Here is a 25,571-nt window from a genome sequence, read left to right as displayed (position 1 = left end):
GCCCCGCGGGATGGGTGAGTGGGAGCAATGGTACCCAAGGGTGGGTACCCGCCAGAAATAACGTGAGCCAGCCCTGGGAATCAGCACGACTCGACCGAAAAACCTGGGTGAGCCCAAGTTCACCTCGGAGGGAGCTCAGACAGGTTCGGCATGAATCGGGGCGCGTTTCACAGGCGCTCGGCCATGCCGCAAGGAAAACCGGCAGCAGCAGCTCCAGCAGCGCGCGGGGCAGGGCAGGAAGGGCGCCCAGGTGGTTCTTCGCTCAACCCCCAGCTGCCCAGCCCAGAAAAACTGCTCCCATTCAGTTTGGGTTAAAAATACATCTCAGCAGTGGAAAACAGCTGCTTCCTCTGCAGGCTGCTGTCCCGGGGCGGGAGCACCAGCTTCCCACACTTGCCAACAGGTAAGTGGGAGCATCCCGCTGAGCTAGCTGGTGCCGATGGAAGAGGGCTTGCAGCACCCAGCAGACTTCTCATCAGCGGAGAGACAAGGCAGGAACCAGAGAAGCTACTAAAACCTGCATTTTCCTCTAAAATAAAATGGCTTTTGCATTAACAACCTTTCAGGCCACGTCTCAGGAAGCCCTCTGTCCCCCCGCAGGCAGCAAGCAGGCTCTCAGCCTTGGCTCTCAAAGCCCCAAGCCAGGTGACACCCCAGCCCTGCCAGCGAGGGCAGGTGAGCTCCAAAACCACTTCAAGCCGCAAGACCCAAGCGCTGCAGCCAGGCAGAGACTATGAGCATCATGCAGCTTCCCCTTTCCCCGCGGGTTTGGGGTCTGGGGTCCCCCACTGGCATCCTGCGTGGAGAGGATGGGCATTAGGGACAGCTAGGGACACGGAGGGAGCAGGCAGAGCAGCATGGGCCAGAAGGGGAAAGGGCTGGCTTTCAAGTGCCCTCCAGCTCTGCTCCCAAGCTCAGATGCCAGCAGCGATGCTCCCAGACACCTCTCCAGCACTACAGACGCAAAGAGCCTGCAAGGGAGGCTCTTTATGGAGAGAAAATAAGTCTTTCCTGGAGCAATATAAGTGAGTAACAACAGGAGAATGGCCACTAAGGCAGCATCAGCACTGAGAGAAAAGTCCAGAGGTGGCAGAACAAGTGGCCAGAGAAGCCAAATGGCCCGATGAGAACGGGAGGTAGGAGGGAAAGCACCCACCGCTGCTTCCCAGGAGCACATGGGGTGCACCAGCCCTCCCAAACCCAACAGGCAGGCACCAGCCCATCACGGGGCCATCCCAGCACCATGCCACAGCAAGCAACCCCGATTCCAGCCCCAGTCACGCCAGCTTTGCAACCCCTGGGGCAGCAAGACCCCAACAAAGCAAACCCCTCCCCACACATCTGACCCAGGGCCTGGCCCCTGCGAGCAGCTCCCCTCCCCACCAGCAACACCCTGGGTGGCTCTCAGCATTATCAGGATGCAACAGGCACCAACCGAAGCTCGGGGACACCAGCGATACCACCATCCTGGGAGGGTCCTGTCCACCAGCTGCAGGCAGCAAAGGATGGGCAGCATGGGGACGTGCTCCCCTCAGCACGGCGGCTCCTGGGGTATCCAAACTTGCACCCTCAGGGCAGAGCGCTGCTGCTGCCCCAGAAAGCAGAGATCACCAGCTGGGGTTACCAGCATCCTTGCCCCAACATCTTTGCCCATGCCCAGCCTGGTCACCCAGTGGCTCCTTGTGGACCTGAGCTCATCCATCATTTAAAGGCATGAAAGCTGCTGGCAGCAGGGGGTAGGAGATGGCAACTCCAATTAAGCAGACTCCTGCCGATCAAGACAAAAAATAGATAATTCCCCCTACCTCAACACATTGATATTTTTTTCTCTTTCATAGCAACTAAGATCTTCTGAGGTGAGCTCAGAGGTTAAGAGAAAGACAGTTAATTAATGCTGTAATGGCCTAGTCTGTAATTACCCCTGAAGGAGCCCACTGGGCACCGATCATCATCAGCCTGTGCCCAGGTGCGAGGCTTCTTCCCTCCAGCAGCGCCCGCCCTGGGGACTCGCAGAAGAAAGGAGGGACCATGGCAGGGGAAGGCTCCTGCTCTGAGCATCCTCCTCCAGCCTCAGGTTGGGGACAGAGACCCATTCCTGGCCCGGCTCTGCCCTATCCCACCGGCACAGCACAGGCTCCCGTGCTCCTTGGCCAGGCTGGGAAGGATCCATCCCAGGCAAGCAGAGAGCTGTGCTCAGGACGTGTGCTCTAAGAGCTCCTAATGACTCCAGCAGCATTCAGCAAGCCGTCCCTCACTCTAATAACTCATTTCCAGACCCCCCCAGGCACTGGAGAGGAAGAAGCGCTCCCCAAGGGTCCCCTTGGCACACAGGGCAGGAAAGCCCAGCCCAGGTGGGAGAGCCCGAGCAGGACCCCAGCTGCCCAGGACCCCCTGAGCTGCCAGCAACGCTGTGTCACCTCCCAGACAGCATCTCCGAGCAGGACTAGTGTAGCTGCAGACAAGGAGGAGTTTCGGGGTGGCAACAGTGAAGGACATGGACCCTCTCGACCCGTGGGCCAGGGTGTGAGCTGGGGGAAGGAACGTGCATGCTCTGGGAAGGAGGGAGCGGCTGGCGAGGAGCAGCAAAGCTGATGCGGTGCTGCAGACAAACCTGCCCAGAATAATAAACGGCTGCATTACACCTTCGTCCTGGCTGGGCCAGCGCCGGGGCCGGAGCAGCCCTCCGTCCGTGCCCACCCCGGGCAGCAGAGCAGCTGCTGGCACAAGCAAAGGGCTCCACTGGCTTTTAAGCATGGGGGAGAGGAAAGTGGGCTGCTCAGAGACAGAGAAGAAAATAAATAATTAGCCGAACACGTCACAGGTGACACCTTCAGCCAAGCCACGAGCAGTCTCGCTGTGATGCTGGCGGCACAGCCCGCAGGACCAGTCGCCCGGCACACACCAGCCTGCGGCTGCCGCCTGAACAGCTATTGCTGGGCTGCCGTGCACAAATCCTGCCTGCTCAGCTCAGTGCACTTGGACTGCACCCTGGCAGGCAGACGTGAGCACCACCGCATCCGATGACCAGCGATGGAGCAAGCCCTGACCACGCTCAGGTGTTGTTTGGTTTTTTTCCCCCCAAGAAGGAAGGGGAAATCCATGCCCCAGCTCAGCTCCTTCTGCATCTCGCTCCAACCTGGCCATCTCCCACCATCCAGGGCAGAAAGCACCGTGCCAAGGAAAAGCAACACCAGCCAGTGTCTCCCCTGCCCAGAGACACAAACCTCACCGGGCTGGCAGGGCAGCTCGGCCAGGCAAGATCAGCCCCATCGAGCAAAACTCAGGCCATTTGGATCAAAGTTTATCACCTTCCCTGAGCATCTGCTTGGCTGCATCGGCACAGAGGCTGCCCACATCCCAGCCCCACATGCTGCCCCTCAGGCAGCACCCGCCGGGCTTCAACTCCCATTTCAACTCCCGTTTCGGGGATGGGGTATTGGAAACACTTGGCTGCTGTAGGTTGCCATGGCAAACTCAATGTAAAGCTGTCGGGGATGCTGTTTATGTTGCCAAATGGGGAGGAAAAAAACACCCCAACAAACCACCACCAAACCCCCAAAATTACCCTTCCTGGCCCGGGTTTAAGATTTTTTCTCTTTGGAAATTAAAAGCTGAGCTCTGTCCCCAGTGGAGAGGCAGTGCTGAGCCCTGGAGCACAGCCCCACAGAAAGACCGACCCTGCAGACGGACACATGGGCTCCAAAAGCCAAAGTAGCCAATTAAAGCAGAAAATTAGGCTTGAAGCACCTTTCTCTGCCTGCCAGTGTCCTGGGAAAGACTGCACAGCTCTCCCAGCTCTCCTCCCCACTGCATGGACCTCACCACCGCTCAGCACCCACCACCAGCTGCTGGGAGCTGTGGTCCCATGTGGGAGTGATGCTCTGAGGGGAGAGGAAGATGAAAAGCTGCCGGAACGGCTACAACTGCTGAGAAAATCACCGGTAAGAGATATTTTAAGTGCTTTCGTTGGTGGAGGGTGATCCAGGAGGCGAAGGGACACCCCCAGGCAGACACTGCTGCCCCTCGCAGTGGGGAAGGGGCAGGCATGCAGGGAGATGCTTGGGAGCACGTGGGGCTCCCTGTGCTGCGACCTTTGTACAACACACCCTGCCCGGTTTCAACAGATGAAAGCCTTGGGCACGCTCTGCTTGGCAGGTGTGGGGGGCACAGGGGGGCCACAACTCCCCACCCCGGTGCCTGCTGGGGCTGAGTCGGGTCCATCTGCCAGAGGCACAACGGAGATGAAGAGATGAAGCGATGCGAGATGAAGCGATGCACCCAGCGCAACAAGTGGTCCCCAGGCCACAGTGATACCAACACTTGATGGATTCTGATCAGTGACACCCCCCAGCCCCAGCCCCCAAGTTCTCCAACTCCCACCCTGTGCTGCAGCAGAGCCCCCATCTCCCCCCATGAAGCGGGGGGGGGGCTGTGGGGCATCAGGGCCCCTCCCCTGCACACTCACCAAATGGAAATGTGCAGATAGCAGCATGCAGGCTTGCTCCTTCCCAGCAACACCCATGGCAAGCCTTGGCCGCACGCTTAATCGCTCCCATGCCATGCCGGGCTGCCCGGGGAGGGCACCCAGAGGGGATGCTCAGGAGCTACCGGACGTTATCACCTTCTCGGGAGAGAAATGTGTGGAAGGGGCTGAGTCTGTGACTCATGGTGGCAAAGTGCATGCTCCGGGGGGCAAAGCCAGTTCCTGAGGGGCATGCGTGCAGCCCGCAGCCCCCTGCTGCATCCCACGGAGGATTTGCACCCTCCGGACCAAGTGCTTCTCCCAACACTCGCCTGTAGTCAAGGATGAGGGGCAGGATGGCAGGCGTTGGAGCGGGCAGTGAACGTCACTGTGCGGACACCTGCAACCTGCACCTTCCACGCCAATGCCACAAGAGGGGCTGTGCCCCAAGCAGGGGAGGGTGCAAGAGGCAAGGGGGGTACAAAGTCAGCCTGAAGCACCCCGGACAGACCTGTCCAGGCACAAGTTCCACTCACAGCATCCTGTGCTGGCACGTGTGCAGCAATGGAGCAGGATCTGTCCCCTCTCCCCCAGTAACACTGGCGTCCACCTCTCCTTGCTCCTTCCCCTGGGCCCTGCGTGCCGAAACCAGACTTCATCCCCCGCTGGGGCTCCCCTGGTGCATCGCCCACGGGACGTTACCTCCTCGCCAACGCTTCCTCCCGCTGCGGTGGATGGCATCCGCTTCCTTCGCCCCAGCGCGCTGCCTGGGGTGGGCTGCGTGCTGCCCCAGGGGAGGGGCCGGGGGCATTTCCCTCCCCAGAGCCCGCCAGCGGGGAACCCCCAGCGACACCCACCCCAGCGACACCCACCCCACAGCCGCCACATCCCAGGGTGCTGCACGTGGGGACGGGTAAACACAAGAGCCAAAATCCTGAGGTGGGAGAAACCCCAGCAACTGCAAGACCCTCTCATTTCCCTTGCCAGGCAGAGGGGTAAGAAGCTCCCAGCCTTCATCTTGCAAGAGTGGGGGGACTAAACATGCCCCTCCCTCCAAGGCATTGCAGTTGCAAAAGGAGCCAGCAAATGCCCAGGAAGCCCCGGGGCCTCATACTGCCCCGACAGAGCTCGGGGTAGCAACACCGTGATGGGGAAACTGAGTCATAGTGCAGAAGTGACTCGGTCCACAGCGCAGGGCTGATGCTGCAGCCCAGGAACACCGGCTCCAGGGGAGATCTGCTGCAGCCAGGACCTCAGGGTTTCTCCTACATTAACCCACCGGCAGCCCACACCCCCCCCCCCGGGAAAGGCAGCATCTTCTCCCGCATCCCTGTGGTGGAACCACTGGCCCCACAGGCACAGCAGCAGCTCCGCAACACAGCGAGTTAAAACTTCCCAAACTCCCACGCGGTGCCGACTCCTACGCACCTCACCGTCTGCGAGCTGGGACGCCGGAGGTGACACGAGGGTGGGGACACAGACACAAAAAGCACCCGGTTACTGTAGGCCACGTGTACTGCTGGCTCGGAGTGACACGCGTCGTCAGAGGCGCTGGAAGGAGCTGCTGGCCCTGAGATGTCACCGTCACCAGCCCTCCCCTGCCGCCACAGCATGAATTGCACCAGCCCACGGGATGGCAGAGCCTGTAGTATTTCTCCCACACACCTCTGCAGAGCCACATGCATCCCTGCTGCCGGAGAGCGGGGCGAACGCTCGCTTGGGTGCCAAGAGCGCAGCTAGCATACATGGCGTGCTCGTCGTGCACAGCGACAGCAGCGCACGCGCCGAGGGCTGCCACGTGCAAGTGCACAAGTCAGGGCTCATGTCCCCAAACCAGCCGTCACCCCTCGGCCGGGTTTGCACGCTCGTCCCCATGCAGGGTGGGCAACGCACGAACACCCGCACTGAAGTGACCACAGATGGGGAAGAAACCAGAGCATCATCCCACCCAGAGCAGCGTTACATCACACCATCCTCCTCCTCTCCTGCCTCCCGCCAGGCTGCGGGGACCGAAAGGAGGGATGGCAGCTCTGAGCCACACGTCACAGGCCAAGGTCATGGGCAAAGCACAAGTGAAAGGCAGGCAGAGGCGACCTTCTCCAAAAGTGCATCCCTCTTCGCAGGCCGCTCCACAGAGAACGTAAGCGGCTGCCGTCAGCCCACTAATTACAGCTGCCGCTGCTCCGTTTTTGCTAGTATTTTGCCTCCTGTTAACGAAGGTAGGAAAACTGTTGGGTTTTTCTGCATGCCCAAGGCAGCAATTAGCTCTTGCGAAAGGCAGGGAAGAGGCTGGAGGCAGGAGAGCACCAGGCGAGCTGCGGAGGCGTGGAACAAGCACGGATACAGCGATCCATGACGTGGCTCCCCAAAACCTGCTGCCAGGAGCCCGCTGCCAGCCCAAGGGCCAGGGCAGGCCTGGCTCCCGCTGCCCCAGCATGATCCATCCATGTGCAAAAGCCACCAGCGCAGCTGCTGCCGGAGTCTCAGGAATCCGCCTTAGGAATCTGCCCGAGCCCCTGGGCTTCCCCATGCTGCAGGGTGCAGCGTCCAGGAATTTCGAGGGGGGGGGGGGGTGGTGTGGAAAAAAAAAAGAAAAAGAAAAAGGAGGGAGTCTCCAGGCGAGCTGTCAAGGGGAATGTTTCCATCTAAGGCCTTGGTATTTCTCTCCCGGCGCCTGCACTAAATCACCCCAGCTCCTCTCATTATTCTTTTGTGCTTTACAAGGTAGCACAGCCGGCGGAGGAATGCAGAAAGCAAACCCCAGCCTCTCCTGCAGCAGCAAATACCTGCAGCCCTGGAGCCATCAAGAGGGGCACAGCATCCCCTCCCACCACCAGGCACCTCGCCAAAAACCGGGGAGCTGGCTTGGTGCAGAGCCCCAGGGTGGCCCAGTGCTGCCAAACTGGGGGGCTGCACTGGACCCCAGCATGAAGTTTCATCCTCCTCTTCTCCCTCCCACTCAGCACTGGGAAACAGGTTCCTCCCAGCCTGGGAGTACAACTGGCACCGGGCACCTGCTGCGGGGCAGTAAGGCATCAGCCGGCACACGTTGGGCAACTCTTTAATCCTGCTCTTATTTTTCCCCCCCTCCAGTTGAACCTGTTCTGCAGCGCCGTGGTGTGGAGGTGTCTGGGGGCAGACAGCTCCCCCCTGCTCCCCCCCAGCGCTCCACTCGCAGGGTTGACCTTTTGTCCCGCACTTCAACCCTGCCACCGACCTGGTCCTGGGCTTATCTCAGTGCTGTTTTACAGCCTCAAGCAAATGAGCAGGTCCAAAGAAACGTAGGGAAAGGTTTGGCATTTAGGCTATTTCAAAACCAGGGAGCAAAAATTGACGCTAAAAATAAGGCAACAAAGCACACCTGGGGCTCTGTCTCTCAAACTCTTCTTGCAGCACCACCGACTCAGCCAGGCTGCCCCCAGGATGGACGCCAAGCCAACGGTCGCATCCCAACCTTGCGCTCAGACCAACCTGGATCCTCCCAGTTCACGGCACGCCTGGATGCCTGCCAGCCTCAGCACCCTGCTGCAGAAGGGAGATGGCACCCAACAAACAATCCTATCGGGGCGGGCAGCTGGGGATCCCATCCCCAGGCAAACACTCTGTCCGCGCACAGCTTCGCCTGGCTCCCACCCAGCACACGGATGCTGGGGCTCTCCCAGCCGGCCCCAGCGGAGCAGAAGTGCTGATGCACAGAGTACGCCTTGGAGCAGCTGTCCGCACCAGCCAGGCGTCTGGAGGAGAGGGAACGGGCCACAAGGACAGGATTAAACCCAAGGACTCGTGCAGAAAGCAAAACGGGGAGCTGAGAGCCCTGCCGAGAGCGACGGGTGCTCTCTGCTCCGGAGACCTCACGAGCGGTCCCTGGGGCAGGGGCACAGCTGGATGCTGGCACTTGGGTAGGAGCTCAGGCAGCGTGGAGCCCGACCCAGCTCACCCGCAGCCCTCGCTGCCAGCCTGGCACTGTGCCACTCAGGGGAGTGAGGGGGCAGGCAGGGGTGCTCCAGACAGCTCAGCCCTGCCCCGGTGTGTTCAGCCATCCCCACCACTCCTGCAGATGGATGCCCATCGGATGGGGCAGCCTATGAGCAGCTGCTCTCTGGCAGGGTGCAGATGCTTTCTGGCAGGAGCAGGACTCTGCTCCCCACACATCCCTCCATCTTTCACAGATAGGGAAACTGAGGTAGCAACACACCTGAGCGCAGCATCAGCCCTCTCCCAGCCCCTGAGCCCGGAAGAGGTTCCGGCAGTCCTGACTCCCACCTTTCTACATCCTATTCAGGAAGCAGAGGAACCGCTTAGCTTAAAATAAGTAAAAACCAGCAGGCAGGAACCGACCTACAGAGTACAAGGGAGTCTCACAAGCAAAACAACACCCATAGACCAAGCGAGCTATCGGCCAGGACACACGGGTACAGCCATGGTATTTTTAGCAGTATTACATAGGGACAGGGGATTCCTACCCTGAAGATCCCCAGGGACTTAAAATAGGTCCCGTCACTTCCTCCCAGCAGCGCCTAGGAGAAGCATCTGCTGCTTCTGGAAGCCAGGAGAAGAGGTTGAGCCTCTGGGGCACCCCAAGACCCAGGGAGGCATGTGGGTGAGCACAGCACTAACCTTCTCCACCAGAGCACTGCGATGAGCTGCTGCCTCCTGCCCCGCTGGGTGAAGAGAAAAAGCCCGTGCAAGAACCAAAACAGCAGCAATAACAAAAAAACCCCAACACCCATCTTGTTCACAGCAAAGGGAAACTGAGGCAGGGGAAGTGGAGCTTGTCTGACACCACAGGGAAAGTTGGTGGCTTGCTGGGTGGCACGGCCCGCCTGGTGAGCAGGGGGTCCCCCAAAGCTGAGATGGGCTGTAGGGGAACCCCAGCAAGTCCAGCCACCCCACAGCAGCCCCTGGGAGCGGGCTGGGACAGCAGGATGGACAACCCAATGCTCAGCTCCTGACCCCAGCAGCCCTGGGGACACAGTGTAGGGCTGGGGACAGAAGTGCCCCTCCTGCCACCCTCGCCACACCAGCAGGGGGGGGTGGGATGGGTGCCCCTGGGTCCAGCACCCGCAGGTCCCGACTGTCTTGGCTCCGAGGGCTCCCACGCAGTCCCGCTCCGGATCACATCCCAGACGGACAGCGTGCTGGGCACCAGCTAACTTCTCCAACCCCAGCTAGCAGGTATCTCTCATGCCAGACCGCAGCGGCAGCAAATCCATATTTTTCCATTGGGAAGTCCAAGCAGAGAGGAGATTTTCCAGGCGAAGGGGAAGAGTAAGCAACAAGGGGGGGGGGGGGGGGGCTGTGAGCCCCCTCCCCACCCCAAAGGGTTAAAAAATAAAGCTGGCAAAAGTGTGTCTGCGATAGGAAAAACACACGAGCTCCCAGGGAGAGCGCGCCGGCTGCTCCCGTTTCCCTTCCCGACATGCCCCGCTCCTGGGAAAGTGTAGGCTGTTTTCCATATATAACTGCAAACTGTTCCATGCAGTAAGAAGTCTAATTAAAGGGAGGGAGGGAGAGCGGGAGAGACGCAGAAGACCGAAAGGCAATATTTATACGAGGGAAGCAAGCCTGCATCCCGGGCACCAAATTAGACCCTCGCAGAGCAAAGCCCGTGATATCATCGGCAGATCAAAACTGGGCAGAGCGGCAGCTTCGTAGAAGAGGCGAATCAGAGCCTGGAAAATACGTACCAATAAATAAGAGAGAGCCAGATGGGCCAGGAGAGCACAGGGGGCGGGAGGGCAGGGGAAGGAAAAGCTAATCTGAGCCAGTTGCTGGGATAAGCCAGAATGCCGTGGGAGGGTGCATATACACCCCCGGCCCCCCACAAGCCTCCTGGGGTCCCTATTCCCTGTCCCCCAACCACCCCATGCATCCTGCAGCTGGAGAACCAGTTACTTAAGTAAATAGCAGGAATTTGCTTGAAAAATAAATACTAAAGTAAAGCTGCACAAGCAGGAAGAGGGCTGGGGGGATGTGAAATGCCAGGGAGCAGAGCGGCACGCTGGCACGCTGCAGGAGCCGGCTGCCGTGGCAGGTAGGGAGAGGCTGCAGGCAAAGGGGCACCCACCCAATGCCAGAGGTGACCCACACAGCACCCAGGCCTCACCCCACTTCGACATGCCAGCCTTGGCTCTCCTACCCACCCACAGCTGCATCCCACTACCCTGACGCTTCGGGGGGACCCCGTCGTCCTGCATCTCCAGCCCCGATGCTCCGGGGGGACCCCATTGCCCAGCATCTCCGGCCAGGGCAGGAGGGGCGCAGGGGGAGGCACACACCCAATCTGCTCTTCAAAGCCTCTTTGTTAGAGCTGCATTTCCCACAAGCGCCAGCCACAGCCCCAAGGTAATCCACAGCCAGCTAACACATTCCCAGCGTTATTATGTCCTCTGCCCACACTAGGTGTCAATGCATTTTAAAACCGTTAACGTGCTTTAATTAAATGCCGATATATTTAAAAGTCACCCTACCTAGGCTGAGCCCTCACGGAGAGGCTGGCTTACCGCCCAGCCATGGGGTTTGCTGCATCGTTCAGTGCAGACAGCACCATCGCCGACATCCTCGGGGGCATCACATGCTCTACTCCCAACGGCAGCTGGGGACCGGCCCCTCTGCACCCCAAAACCAGACCTGACCCACCACCGTGCCACCCTGATCGGGCGATGGAGCCCCGATGTGCTGGGCACCACCATTCCCGGCACTGCCTTGGCCTCGTCCCCACCTCCGCGCACACACACACCCTTGTGCCCCGGGCGCCCAGCACCGTCCTGACCTGCCATCCTGTTTATGCAGCGTCTCGAACCCCACGCGCTCCCTCCCTCTGCGCTTCAGGCAACGCCCCAGAGGCTTCCAGCTGCACCAGTAACCCAGAGAAACTGGGATATCCCTTTCCTCAAATGCCAGCATGAAGTCACTGGCAGGGCTCCCCACCTCCTGCATCCCTCCACATGGAATGGTGCCTTCCAGCCCCTTCGCCTTTGCCACTGCACACCTGCCTTGCGCCCATAAATCGCACCTCACAGTGCTGCGGGAGGGCAGCCTGTGGGTTGTACGCCCCAAAATAACCCCTGCTGTTGAACCTGCAATGATACCAAGAATCCCAAGCTTGGATGGAGCTCTGCTTCAGGCAGAGACAAGATGCAACGGGGACAAGGACACCCCACCGCATGGGAGGGGTCACAACACCTGGCATCCCCACCCCAGTGAGCAATGCCTCCTGCTAGCGCAGGGCCAGCCTGAGCCCTGCCACCTCTGCCCAGCCTCCAAGCAAAAGGAACAAACCAGCCCCGCATGGCACGGCTGAGCGCGGCACAGCCCCGGGGTCACCCGAGGTGACTGCCGGACACCAGCCACTTTGTGCTGGCCGGACCTGGAGGCGCAGGAGCTGTGGCAGGCTTTAAAACAGTTCCTGCCTATCACCAGCATTTATACAGGTGGGTATCTAAGCACCAGCGCTAATCTGGGGATAATAGCAGCTTTAGCAGCGATAGGGCAGAGATTACTGCCGCAATCCGGGTGTTAGGGGCGTTTCTTTGGCAGTAAGCAGCGTGGCGGGCCGGCAGACGAGGCACAGTGATCTGCAAGGAACAAAGCGAGTGGCCGGCATCGCGACCCAGCTCCTGGCAGCTCCCCACCAACACCCAGCACCCAGCTGGTACCCGGGTAACAGGAGGTAGACGTGCTGGCCTGTGGCTGTGGGATGCGCTGCCTGGACCAGCTGGGAAAAATGGAAACCCCACCTAGTGCCTGGGGCTCTGCATGGACAGGATTCCCCCTCTTCTTCCTGGCCCAAGCATCCTACCCAGGATCACTCAGCATGCTGTAAACCCCTCCACTCCCAAGGCTCTGGCTCCTCTTCTCTGCCCCCACATCTTCCCAGCCGCCTGCAATAGCAGGGTCCTTCATCATCCTCTTGCACCATCCTCTGACCCCAAGGGGCAGGAGCAGGTGAGTTTGCACAGCCAGGGCACTGGGAATGCAAAAAAGCAAGTCTCACTGCTTGGTTGGGGGTCCCCCAGCACTGTTCGGGGTCCCCCAGCACCAACTGGGCTTGTTCTGCCCAGGGAGCACCCTGCTCCCATGCAGCCCCTCGGGGGGGGAGGCAGCCAGACAGGGTCTGAGGAGGCTGAGATTCAGGGAAGCCCCTCCCCTCTCTGCCTGCTTTTCTGAGTCCCTTCCTGGGGATGCTCTGCCCAAACTGATCACCTCCAGCGGGGACGGAGCACAGCAAGGTCTCGGGAGCAGAGAAACAGCGAGGCCAGTCTGCACAGGCAGCTGCGTCCGGAGGAGCGGGAGGAGGAAGGGAGGATCCATCATTGTCCTTTCCAAAGGGAAAAGGGACAGTCCCCTGAATGGAAGTGCCAGGCAGGGCAGGAAACACCTCCAGCCTCCTCGCTCCAGGCTGCATCTGCCCGCGGAGAGCGGAGGACACCTGCACGCAGCACAAATCCCCCCAGTGCTGCAGAAGCACCATCTGCAACATCTTGCAAGGATTTGATGCATTTCACGTTCAACTGCAGGAGTGAGAGGATCCCCCGGCTGCTGCCCTGCAGAGAAACACCCAGACACTGCGGGGAAGGGACGGGAAGGAGGATGAAGGGTCATTCCCACACCGAGCCCTGGCTAAGGCGGTGCGGGATGCCCAAACTGGTGCCCAGTGAGGCAAAACCAGGCGCACAGAAGATGAGCACGTCCGCAGATGGCAGGCGCAGACGGAGAGAGATGGAAAGAGTGGGAAAACAATGCTAAGAAGGGAAGCAACGAATAGAAAGAGATGAAAGGCAGCGGGTCAGGAGTTAGCACAACAGAATTTAGCAGTGGATATGGAGCCGGAGCACATTGCAGAAGGATTTTGGCTCACCAGAGCCTGGGCCATTGCTGCACCCAGGGGACCAGCTGCATCCAGCCCTTGAGCATCTGCTGGGTACCAAACCAGCCACCTCTTCATTGCCCCCGGCTGAGCCTCCCCCCAAACAGGCACCTACAGAGCAACCTATGGCTCCAGCCTCCTCCCCCAGCTGGCAAAGCAGCCGTCTCCTCCGGGAGCCGCGAGCCGCGATCGGCTGCATTTGGCACCCAGCACACGCCGAGTAATTCAAGCTGCCCCTGGGAAGAGCAGCCTGCGGATTTAATACTCCGCAGAGCAGACGGGTGTTTGCAAGGCCAGCTCCCGGGGGCACAGCGTATCCCTGGGGATGCTGAAGCAGGTAGTGGGATGAGGTTATACAGCTGGCTTTCCCCCCCTCCGTGGGGATGTGAGTGGGTCTTGGCTGTTTGCTTTCTCCTTCCCCGGGAGATCTCCTGCTCGCTCGGGAAACACCCTCAGGTGCCCTGCAGCTCTCCGGGGAGGAAACACTGCCCAAACACAGTCAGCTGTTTTGGTCCTTCCCTTCTTTTTTGGACAGTCCACTTGGGGTCAGATTTAAGAGCGATTCGTCACTTGGGAAATAACACCACTTCAGGCCTCCTCCCTCAAATAAACCTCAAAAGACATCATTTAGGCAAGCTTAATGTGGACAACTAAAAATAGCCGGCACTAGTCACACTGGAAAATGCAGGCTGTGGAGCTTCACACTTTCACAGCTCCAGCCAGGACACGGGGGTTTCTGGCTGTGGGGAGGGTCCCCCCGGCTCCACAGACACATTCCTGGGCGATGGGCACAGCCCTGCTCCCATGGGGCAACGGGTGGGTCGAGAAGGATCCTTCAGGGATCCATCCCTGGGACCACCAACACCCCGCACAGCTGCTCCGCTGAAAGTTTTGGGTCCCCGCACTTTCCCAGGCAGGATGCGGTGACTCACAGCCACGTCTGCACCAGGACACCCAGGAAAGCTCAGCCCTGCTTTCAGCTTCTCCACAGCCAAGCCAAGTTTCTGGTCCCGGCTCCCTGCAGCTGATTCACCCCCGCTTCCCCCAGCGTCCCCAGGCAAACGCAGCCAGGCCTCCCTGCCAGCTCTGCCCGCACACGGGATAAATCCCCTGCACTGAGTAATGCGGAGAGGCGGGTTGTTATTACAGCTTTCCTCCTGCTCTGCAGCAGCGGGGCTGTCACAAGCCAGGCGACCCTCGTGAGGCACAATTCAAGCCTTGCTACAGCCTGGCAGCCCATCCCACCCGCGGCTCACGCTCCTCCGCCGCCAGCCTGGCATCACCCAACAGCCTCCAGCAGAGCCACAAAGCCAGCCCGCCCTCATTTCCCCGCAGTCCCCCCTCCTTGCACCAACCTCTCCCCGCTCCAGAGGCAGGAATAATATTTAACTCAGGTTCACACTGGAGCATGACCTCCCTTCCCAGCCTGGGTCACCCCCAGGCTGTCTCCATCGCAGAGGCCATGCTGGATCCCCGCTCCCGGCATGGCCACATGCCCATGGGAGAGCCCAGCGCCAGCACAACCCCCCCGGAGCGTGCAGCACACCGGGCTGGGAACCCCCGGGATGCTCAGCACCGCACGCTGCCGGCTGCCAGCTGCAGCGATATGTCACGGCAGGGTTTGTACGCAGCCGGCGCTGAGGCGGCTCTCCCGGCGCAGGGGACCAGCAGGTGGGCTGTACAGGTGCCACGCTGATGTGGGAGCCTCACACAGCCACCGAGACACCCTGCCCTGAACTGCACAGCCAGCAGATCCCGCCTGGAGCCATCCTCCTGGCCTGAGAAACGGCTCGGCTCAGCCTGCAGAGCCAACAAGGGGGGGGGGGGGGGCTTCAGCCCCTGCGGAAAGGGCAGGAGACTGAAAGATGCTCGAGGACTGAACCATCTTACTCGCCCTCATGTCCCTGCAGCGACAGCCTGCGAGGTGTCACGAGCAAGAAAGCAGCTTTCCCAGCGGCGGTTAAAAAGCATCCATGCAGCCCCACGTCTGCCGCAGCCGAGTGCTCGAGCAAGCCAGGGTTACTTTTAAGTAGCTGGTGAGAAGGTGGGAAGAGAGATGAAGAGCCGGAACGTCGCGATGCCGTGGCACTAAGCCTCTGGGAGGGCTGAAGCCAAGAGAGACGAAGCATCAGCATTTCCGAGCAGGAACAAAGGGCGAGAAGAGAAAAGCCGAGGGCACGCCATGGGGCTGGCCAGGGCGATGGGCACCTCCTGGGCAAGCGAGGGGTGGAGAAGGGACAGTAAAGCTCTAGCTGCTGCAGCAGGGTCCTTAATTAGCATCTTGGGAAACGAGGCTGAAAATCAGACACCTTCTGTCCGAAATCTGAGCCCGGACCTGAAAATCTGATCACTGGATCCGATGCTCAAAGAGCAAAGGTCACGTCAAGTCCCAGGCAGGTCCCACAACCGTGGGGCAGGGCTGAGCCCCCCTGCCACCCACCCAGCTTCGCCCCCCGCCCACCCCCGGCCCCCCCGGTGGGAGCAGACGCAGCACCACGAAGGCCAGCAGCTTATTTTTAGCCTTGGGAAGGCAGAAGCCTGCGAGCAGCTCTCTCAGCTCTTGCCCTTGGCACAGGGCGCGCTGCTCATACTGCTGCCACTGCTGCAGCAAGTGCCTCAGGCCTCAGCCCACCCCGCTACCCCCCAGGACCAGCCCGATCCCTCCCAGCATCGATCCTTTCTCTGCCCAGAGAGGAGAAGGAGGATGCTGGGATCAGCCCAGGAGCTGGCGGCTGCCGCGGCCCCGCGGCCAAAGGATCCAGATTATTTACAGCTCCCTAACGGAGCGCGGCGAGTTCGGCAGAGCTGACCTTTCCGTGCCTGAGACAAAGAGATGTCACCGTCGTGGCGGTGCAGTCACCGCAGGATGGGCGATGCGGGGTCCTCTCCCACCAGCAGGGACGGAGCAGGGGGCCAGACCCTCGCAGGGGGGCTCAGGAGCAGGGAAGCGTCCAGGGCGACGGAAAGCGAAGTGCGCTGGGATCCCAGCCTGGGAAAAGGAGGGATCGGATTCCTCCCTCCCCGTCCCCGCTGGACAAACTCTTCCGGGTAGGGACTCCTACGCGCTGGCTCTGCCCAGCCACACCAGCAGCTCGCTGCTCCCTGCAGACCCCAGCTGCTTTAGCAGGGGGGAAACAGGGATATCGCTTCAAATAGAAAAAGGGGGGGACGGAGACGCGCCCCCGGCACCCCGGCGGCTGCAGCAGCACTCGGCTCCTTTGGCTGTCGCCGCCTCGGCTCAGCCCAGCTGCCGACTCATCCCTGCCATGGAAGCGTAGAAGCAAAAGTTTCCCCATCAGCATAAACCACGGACAACTGGCCAAACCTTCGACTTGGCTTCTGCCGCCCTGGCGAGGAGTCCCCACACTGGGGACCCGCTGTTTCCCAGCTGGGGTGCCCACAGCGGGGGAGAGGGATGGGGGACTGACCCACTCCCTGCATTAGGGGACTGGTGTGTGTCCCCCAGACTCGCTGCAGACCCTCATGCTGTGGGGAGGGAAGGGCGTGCTGGGACAAGGAGTTCTCCAGCCCTTGGCACTGCCCAGCGGGTTGATCCTTCCCATGCCCCTTCCCTTGCTCCGACGTGAGTTAGCTGCAGGATTTTGGCAGAGGACCGTACACAGGGCCAGCGTCACAGCTGTGCGGGGCCCCCTCCCCAGCCTGCCCCCCCCCCCCCCAGGTCCGTACTGGATGCAGTGATGCAGAAGCACAGACACCCCAGGGAGCCAGCCTGGGAGCACTCTGCATCCCCCTCACGCCTGCGCCAGGGTCCCCACATCCCTCTCCATCTGCCAGGGCAGTGGTGGCCTGTCCACACCCTCGAGAGCGGGCCAGCCCCTCGCTCTGCTGCCGAGGAGATGCTGGCAGAGGGATGCTCCTGGCCAGGACTCCCATGGCCCCAATTCCTGACCCCCCAGGGGCACATCACTCCGCGTCAGCTTCCCACGTTTAAATCTGAGACCCCTCCCAGAAGCTCACAAATGCAGGAGGACACCGAACCCATCTGTTACTCACAGAGAGCTCTCCCAGGATCTAAGTTACTTAATTACTGCCTTAAAAGAGTCACCATCCAGGTGGGTGACACGCCAGCAGGTTGTCATGTGCTCCGCACGTCTCAAGCATTTGCTTTCTTCCTTTCTCTATCCACGGTTAGCTTGCCTTTTTTTTTTTTTTTTTCCCCTTTCCTTTTTCTAATGAACAAATAGAGGGGCAGGTTTTATAAGTCCATGGAAACTCTATTATCCCTCTGCATTAAAGCCAAAAGCAACTAATTAAAACATCAAAGTCAGATGTTTCATTAGTTCGGCCTCAGAAAGCGCTGGCAGGAGGTGGCAGGGAACGTGGCTCCCACGGCCGGCTGCACCGAGGGACCCCAAGGCTGGACCCGCACCCCAAAACACGGTCCTTGTCTCAGTGTCACTGGGAAACCCAGCGGGGAGGCTCTGGGCTGGCCACCACTGGGCAGAGTGCTGTCACCTCCCTGCCCCTCTTCTCCAGCTGGTCACTGCTCATCGCAGGAGGCCTTTGCATTCACCGGTTTTGAGAACAGGGAGGCTGCTGCCCTTCTCCCCATCAAAGCTGCTTCCCCCAGGAGCATCCCCACGGAACAGGTCCTTACGCCCTTCCAGGCACAGAACAAGGGCAAGCGCGACACGTTCAAATTCTCAGCTCACCCACACCGATTTATTTCCTCTGCGCACCAGATCTCCACCTGTACGACAGAAAGGACATCGCTGCCTCCATCCACCCTGACCAGGAGGGCTCCAGGCAGCCAACAGGCATCAGACAACATCCCTCACCCTGCCTGGATCCACTTCCAGAAGTCCCCAGCGAGACTCAGGATTTGGGGAACACCAAGGACGCGGCACCCCTTGGTGCCGCAGCGGTCAGCTCCCCATCTAAGGATCTGCATCCCATCGCCATGGTCACACCGAGCATCATCGCATCCCTCCCCGGGCTCCCACTCCCCACACCTGGTCGTTGGCACAGCGAGCGCATCTCTTGCGGGCAAAGCGGGGTCCCCACCCCGTGGCTCACTGGGGGGTTAACCCAGGTTTTCCTTCAGCTCCTTTGCCAAGCCGAGGAGGAAGCCAGAGCAGCAGCCAGCCCTTCCTCGGGCCCTGCTGCGGGGTGCAGCAGCAAACAGGACTCAGCAGCAAGTCCCTGCTGCAGAGCTGCTGCTCAGCACCAGGCTCCTCATGTCCCCCAGACCCCTGTGGGCTCCTGCCAGTGCTGCTGCAACAGGCATGTGCAACCACTGCGGGCAAAGTCCGCTCGTGGCCTAGCCAGGGGTGTTGGGGGAAAAAAAAAAACCAAAAAAACACAAAGGAAAAAAGGGAAAAAAAAAACCCAAACCCGAGAGAGGAGCAGAGAGCGTGCGGGGACCCCGCAGCCCCTGCGAGGTGCAGGCAGGGAAGGAGCAGGCTCATCTCCCAGCACAAGCAGGCCTTGGGGAAGAGGGGGAACTCCAGGCACAGCTCCACCCCGGCGCTTTCTGCTGCAAAACAATAGTGGAGAGGAGTAGCAGTCCCTCCCTGCTCTTACTCACCCTGCCCAAAGACCTGTGCCACCCCACGGTTCATCCCTCCTCGCCCCAGCCTCTGCCTGGTGCTGCCCCGGGGGGCTCCAGCACGGTGGGTCCCAGCTCGTGGGGCGCAAGGTTTGGTGACGCTCCAGCCGGCAGCGGCACACGCTAACGGTAAGAGATCCTCGGCACACAGAGCGATGCGAGAGCTGGACCCATGGCATCCGAGCAGGGGATTCTCTCCGACACCATCTCAACCGAAAAAAACCCACCACCCAGCACCCCAATTCGCGCTCTCAAGCCTCTCTACCTGCAGCGCTCGCACCACCTCCCCATGCCAGCCAGCCCCGCTCCTGCAGGGAAGGAGCCAAGGCTTTGTGGAGGTCCCTGCGCGTCCCGTCGCACGAAGCCGCTCCCAGGGCAGCGCCCACAGCCCTGCCGCTGGCGAGGGTGGGACGAGGAGACAGCCTGCACCCCGAGGGCCCGGGCTCTGGGGGTATGGGGAAGCGGGAGGTACGGAGAAGCTGCGCCTCGAAGCCCTGGGTGCTGCCCAGCGATGCTGCCACCGTAGTGCCGTCCCAGCATGGGCACCCGCTCCACTGCGCCGGGGCAGCACCCACCTTGGCGCGGGGCAGAAATCCCCCGTATCCGACTCAACGCTCCCAACAGGCTTTGGGCAACTGAAGGGCACGTAGGTTTTTGGGAGGCCTCCAAGACCACCCAGCTCCCTCCATCCAGCCTGGGAGAGCCCAGCAGCCACCCCTGACCCCACCACCCAGCCCACGCCATCCCAAGGGAACGGGTGGGGTGTCCTAAGGGGGGTCACCCAAGGGTGCAGCCTGCAGGACACTGGCGGAGCTGGGAAGGGAACCCCATGCCGCTGCGGGGTGGGGCTGGCAGAGCACGGGGGCGTCAGCTTCTCTCTCGCTCATGATTAAATAATTTAGGTGCGTTTCAGTGCTCAAGGAAGCGAAAGATTGAGGGCACTGTCTGGAGCCAGGCGAAGCGCAGGCAGCCGGCACAGACCCTGCCTGCCGGAGCAGCCGACAGCACAAGCATCGCGCCGATTTGGGGTGGGGGCACAGAACAGTGCCCCCCCAACCTCAGGACAGGTCTGGACACCCCCTGGGTAGTTCTTGAGCACTCACCTCCCACCCCACCCTGGGTCCTGGCCGGGCTGCCAGTCCACGGGCAGAAACAGGCTGCACTGGTTTGAGATTTGCAATCCAAACCCCCACCCAACCTCAGGTCTCCAGAGATAAGAGCACAATAACCTATTGTCCCTCCTCCACTCCCTCCCCTCTCAAGATCTCCACTTGCCTCTGGCCAAGCAGGGAGGGACCACCCAGCTCCGCACCCCCGCAACGGCCGGGGGCTCGCCGGGTCCCCACCAGGGGCACGACCCCAGCGCCAGGCAGCGGATGCTCGGGAGCCAGGGCTGGGATGCAGGGAGAGCGCTGGAGGCAGAGGCAGGAGGCGGAAGAGGTTCCTGCCTGCTGGCCATGTGGGCCACAGCCTGCCTGGGTTTATTATTTCCAACCCCCCCTTTTTAAATTTTTTTTTTAAATTTCCCCACCCCACAACCCACTCCTCCTGGCTGTGGGTTTGGTGCAGGCTGGAGGGGGACGTGCCTGGTCCTGGCGTGGGCAAACACCAGGCAGCCCCCCTCCCCAGACACACTCCCCGCGGTGCCAGCGCTCTGCCATCCCACCCTCCATCCCTCCCCACGATCCCACCCTCCATCCCTCCCTCCCCGGGGTACCCCACTCCAGGCGCATCCCACCCGGCTGCTTGCAGGGAGCAGCACCCCCTCCTGCCCTACGGATGGGGGGGGGGGGGGAATCACCCACGCAGCACCTTCCCCCTCTCTGTCCTTGGGCTGCCGCAAGGCCCCCCCCCACCCCCCCGCCTGCCTGCGCTACCTCTGCCCTTCCCTCCGGCACCAGAGCCAAGCTGCAGCGTGGCCTGGGATGGATGGAGCCATCGGCCAGACCCACAGGGGCCGCATCCTGCCCCCCCCCCCCAGCCTCCCTGCAATGCCACACCACGCTGCCCCCCAAACACGCGTGACCGAGACCCCCACGCCCCCCCTCAAGGACAGGCAACAGGTTGCAGGATACGGCTGGAGAGGCTTCCCACCCACCCCACCCCCCAAGATATGCTGGGGGGGGAGGGGAGGGGTTGCACGGCTGGCAGACGCCCACCCATAAAAGCGGAGGGACTGTGGGCATCCCATCCCGCTGCAGTGAGCGGCAGCAGGGTGGGGGTACGCCATGCCAACCCCCCCCCCCCCCCAGTCCCACCTGCTGCACCTAGGTGTAGCACCCCAGTGCTGCATACTGGGAGGGACGGGGGGGGGGGGGGGAAGCACCGCTCCCACCGCCCCACCCGCGGTTGGGGCGGTGGGAGCGGTGCTTCCCCCCCCCCCCATGCACTCAAAATCCGAGAAGCACCCACAGGACCCCCACCCCACCCCACTCCCACCCGCTCCCCCACCCCCCCGCACTCACCGGCTCAGCCCCCTCGGCGCCCGGCTGGCGGCGGAGCCCCCGCGGCTGGCCATGGGATGTGGGGGGGGGGCGCGGAGGAGCGGTCCCGGAGCTAGCGGGAGAAAATGCTTGTCATGGCAACCCGTGCCGTGCCGAGCCGTGCGGAGCCCAGCCGAGGAGGGCTCGCCCCAACGCGCCGGGGGAGGGGCTCTCTTAAGGTGGCGGCCCGCCCCGTCGGCTGCTTAAGGGGGACGGGAGGGAGCGGGAGGAGTCCGTGCACCCCCCCCCAGGGCAGAACCGTGTGTGCACCCCCGGGCAGTGTGGAGAGCCCCCCAGGCAATATTGGGACCCCCGGGGCAGGACCATGTGCGCACCCCCAAGCAGCATGGGGAGACCCCCTGGCAGCACTGTGTGTGCACCTCCCAAGCAACGTGCGGACCCCCCCCGGGCAGGGCCATGTGTGCACCCCCAGGCAGTGTGGAGACCCCCCAGGCAACATGGGGACCCCCCAGGCAGAGCCACGTGTGCACCCCCAGGCAGTGTGGAGACCCCCCAGGCAACATGGGGACCCCCCAGGCAGAGCCATGTGTGCACCCCCCAGGCAGTGTGGAGACCCCCCCAGGCAACATGAGGACCCCCCGGGCAGGGCCATGTGTGCACCCACACACAACATGGGGACCCCTGTGGGCAGTGTGGGGACCCCCCAGGCAGCACTGTGTGCGCACCCCCCCAGGCAACATGGGGACCCCCTGGGCAGGGCCATATGTGCACCCCCAGGCAGTGTGGAGACCCCCTGGGCAGCACTGTGTGTGTGCCCCTGGGCAGCGTGGGACCCCCCCAGGTAGGGCAATGTGTGTGTACCCCCAGACAGTGTGGGGAACCCCCCCGGGCAGGCTGTGCGGGCACCTCTCGATCAGCATGGGACCCTCCCCATGGCACTGCGGCGTGTGCCCCCCTGGGCAGTGTGGGTTCCTCCCCACAGCAGTGAGCTGCGCGCACCCCCAAGCAGCGGGGACCCCCCCAGGGCAGTGTGGGTACCCCAAGAGGTGGAGGTACCCCTATGCACAAAGCCCTCCCCACTCCACGTGTGGGGAAGGCAAATCTCCAGCGCTCCGTGAACGGTGGCAAATATTGGGGTTCCTCATAGGCCGGGGGGGGGGTTGGGGTTGCTCGTGGCCACGGTGGTTGATCACCAGGGGCTGGCGTGTGCCCAGCCCTGCAAACCGTGGGGCACAGTCCTCTGAGGTCCCCTGGGAGTGCCCGTGCCCTTGGGTGACAGCATCACCTGGGAGGGGTACCCCCACCCCACGAGCTACAGAGGCTGGAGCACAAATCGCTGCCCTTTCGCCCCGGCGGATCCGACCCCCACCCTTTTTTAGAAGCGAGCAGGAGATAAATCTTCATGGAAACGCACGGAAAAGCGTGTGAAACACTGCGCAGCGTGGCATCGGTGCAGCAACGCTGGGTGTAGGCAACCTTAAATCAGCGTTAATCCTGTCTGCAGCCCCACGTTTGGGCACGCAACCCGGTTCAAGTTAAACCAGTGGAACATCTGTGCAAGCACAAGCCCTAATTAGTGCTGGTAACGTTTTTTTTCCCCCCTTGAGGGCCTGCACCTCAATAATTTTGCATTCCTGAGCAGTCCCAAGGCAACGTGGTGCTGCAGGAGGCGGGTTACGCTGGGTGAGCCAAGTCCTGCGCGGAGTCCCCAGCAATCGCTTTGGGCCCTTTGCTGGGGGAATTCCTCCTTCCCAGTGTTTATGGAGCCCTTTGCCGGGGGAATTCCTGCTTCCCGGTGTTTGCGGAGCCACTATCCAAAATGTGTGCCGGTAAAATCGCTTCCATTCGGCTTGCGGGGAGCAGACCTGCCCGCTCGGGTGAGCTGATGGAGGTACGGTGCTGGTGCACAGGCAGATACTTGAGTGGCTTCTGAGCTGCCGGTGTTGGACGTGATACAGTCTCTGCATCCTTTCCGTGGTTTGCAGCACAGGAGGCATCAACCTGCTCCTGCGCTTTGCTGCAAGAGGGAGAGAAGGGGCCTGGGCTGGTAACTCCTCGCTCATCTTCAGTGCTGGGGGTCCTTGGCATTTTCCTGGGGAGTTAAACAGGGTTATTCCTTCTTAACATAAAACCTCCAGGGCTGGAGGCTCTCATGACAAGAGCGAAACTCCTATGTCAATAAGCAAGCTCAGGCATCTCCCGTTTCTTGTCTTTGCAGCTTGCCCACTGCTGAAAGTGGGAATAAACATGCAGCTCTTAGCTGGTGCCCGGCTCCCCCTCCACCAAAATAAAAACCAGATGGCAGTGACCACAGTGGGTCTAGGTGACTGCGAAACTGCTTGGAAAATAGGTGGTGGTACAGACGGCAGACACTGCTTCCAGTGGGCCGGGATGCAAAACTGCTATTGAGACATAATGGCCTTTTAAAACAGGTTTTCTGAGCTTGGAAGGAATCTCTGACCATCTGGATTTGGACTCCTGAAAGGAAATCAGCCTTCCTGCCTTGGGGAACCTGTTGTTAACAGGGCAATTCGTCTCTCAGAAATGCTGAGAATTTGCAGCCTCCTTAGGCTTGGGCTGAAATGGGGAAAGGTGGATTTTACAGCCCGGGCACTTGCCGTTGAAGGAACTAGCCAAAATCCGTTTGAAAACCGTGCTTCCCATCCAGTGGCAGCCTGCAATTACGGAGCTGGTACTTAGCAGCTCCTGCCTGGTGTGTTTCCATTACAGCGAGAGCAACCATAAACACGGAGGCTGAAAGCCCCTTCCATTTTACATTTAAGGAAAAGCACATGGAGGAAAAGTCAGAAGCCTGGCTAGAGCGGGAGCAGGAGTGGGAGCAGGAGCATCGCCTCTGAGCGAGCTGCCGGACCCTGCTTGCACCGATGCGTCCCCACACGCCACAGCAAAGCGGGGCAGAGCAAGCGGAAAGCTCCTCCGTAGGTTATTTTGGGGTCATACAGGCCCATGGGCGATGCTGATCTAAACCTGCTGTGGAGACCCGCCGTGTGCCTCCGCTTCCCAGGATCATGCCTCTGGCGCTTGCTGGTGCCAGCGCTCCTCCATCCCGCTGAGCCACAGGTCCTGCTCCTGGGACAAGACAAGGCTTTGCCATCCCTGGAGAGGTGACCGGGGTGTCCCCACGCTGCTCTGCCGGGCAAACAGGCGATGCTCCGCACTCCTGCACCCAGAGGAGGGGGAGAAGGAAGCAAGCCTCAAGCCAGCAAAGCTCCCTAACCGTCTCCCACACGGCCAGCCCCGAGGAAGGGACCTCCCAGGATTAGCTGGGGCTCGGGCTGCGGCACCCACGGGGGTGGCAGCAGGGACAGGCTGCTTCTCGTTTGGCTCTTGGCAGGCGCTCACAGGCGAGCTCCGAGGGAGACACTGGATCCTGCTGGCAAGTCTCTGCGGGGCTGCCCCACTGCTTTGTGCTTGTGCCTTTGGCCTCCTCGTTCGCCTTGGATGATGGCTGGATATTCATTTGTTCTCTTTTGTTTGCCCAGAGCGAGCTCCGGCCACGCATGCCAGGCCATCTCCGCACCCAGCACGTGGCTGCAGGGAGCGCATCAGCTTTCACAGCCAGGATGCGGCCACGAGGAATCGCGCTCCGAGCACCAGCCACAGGTGGGATGCACGGACCAGAGCTCCTCTCCTCGCTGCTCTCCCCTCTTCCCTGACACTTTGCCTCAACACCCGTTGCAGGCAGGCAGGGCAGTGCCAGGAGAGGAGCAGAAGCCCCAGCCCAGCCCAGGAGGCATCTTCCTTCTATGCCTTCCCACAGGCGATTGCTGCTGCTTCGGAGAAGGAGCAAAGGCTCCCACAGTGACCAGCAGCATCAGAGCCCAGGATCAGGGACCTAAACCCTGCAGGGAGCCCCGCTGTGATGGGAACCTCAGCTGTATTTTGGCACCTCTTTTCTTTTCCAAATGCTTTTCTGCAGGGTGCTTTGCAACCAAAGCAGACAGCCGTCCCTGGCCCGAGTGGTGTCTGGTCTTAAAAGACACCAGCAGCAACATAAAATTAAAAAACCCAAAAAACAACCAAAAAAAAGTATTAGTCCACCAGGTTCTTCTGTAAAAATCGGGCTTAACTGATGATTTCCCTTTAAAACCAGTATGAAACTTTGTAATAATTTGCCTTTAATGTCTCCCAGGCTGGGAACTTGTAGGTGGAGTTTTAGCCCAAAATGAATTGAATCAGCCAAGTTGTATCAGCCAAGTTACAAAC

General features: G+C 60.9%; 1 protein-coding gene across 6 annotated transcripts in view; it reads right to left on the bottom strand.

Annotated features, from left to right (window-relative positions):
- The window catches only part of ATP2B4 (ATPase plasma membrane Ca2+ transporting 4), a 51,763-nt gene extending 30,232 nt beyond the window's left edge, over window positions 1-21,531 (bottom strand). For 4 of the 6 annotated variants that reach the window (XM_055819749.1, XM_055819752.1, XM_055819748.1 and 1 more), the window contains exon 1: window positions 21,366-21,531. The gene's annotated coding sequence lies outside the window, so the exon portion shown is untranslated. Of the gene's footprint in view, window positions 1-5,890; window positions 5,966-16,141; window positions 16,286-21,365 lie in introns of those variants that run through there. The other 2 variants (XM_027782571.2, XM_005234525.4) reach the window with 2 other exon arrangements.
- Window positions 21,532-25,571: the final 4,040 nt, after the last annotated feature.

The sequence above is a fragment of the Falco peregrinus genome, chromosome 16 (genome assembly GCF_023634155.1).
Source record: "Falco peregrinus isolate bFalPer1 chromosome 16, bFalPer1.pri, whole genome shotgun sequence".
In the NCBI taxonomy this organism is placed as follows: Eukaryota; Metazoa; Chordata; class Aves; order Falconiformes; family Falconidae; genus Falco; species Falco peregrinus.
This window is presented reverse-complemented; position numbering and strand designations above follow the sequence as displayed.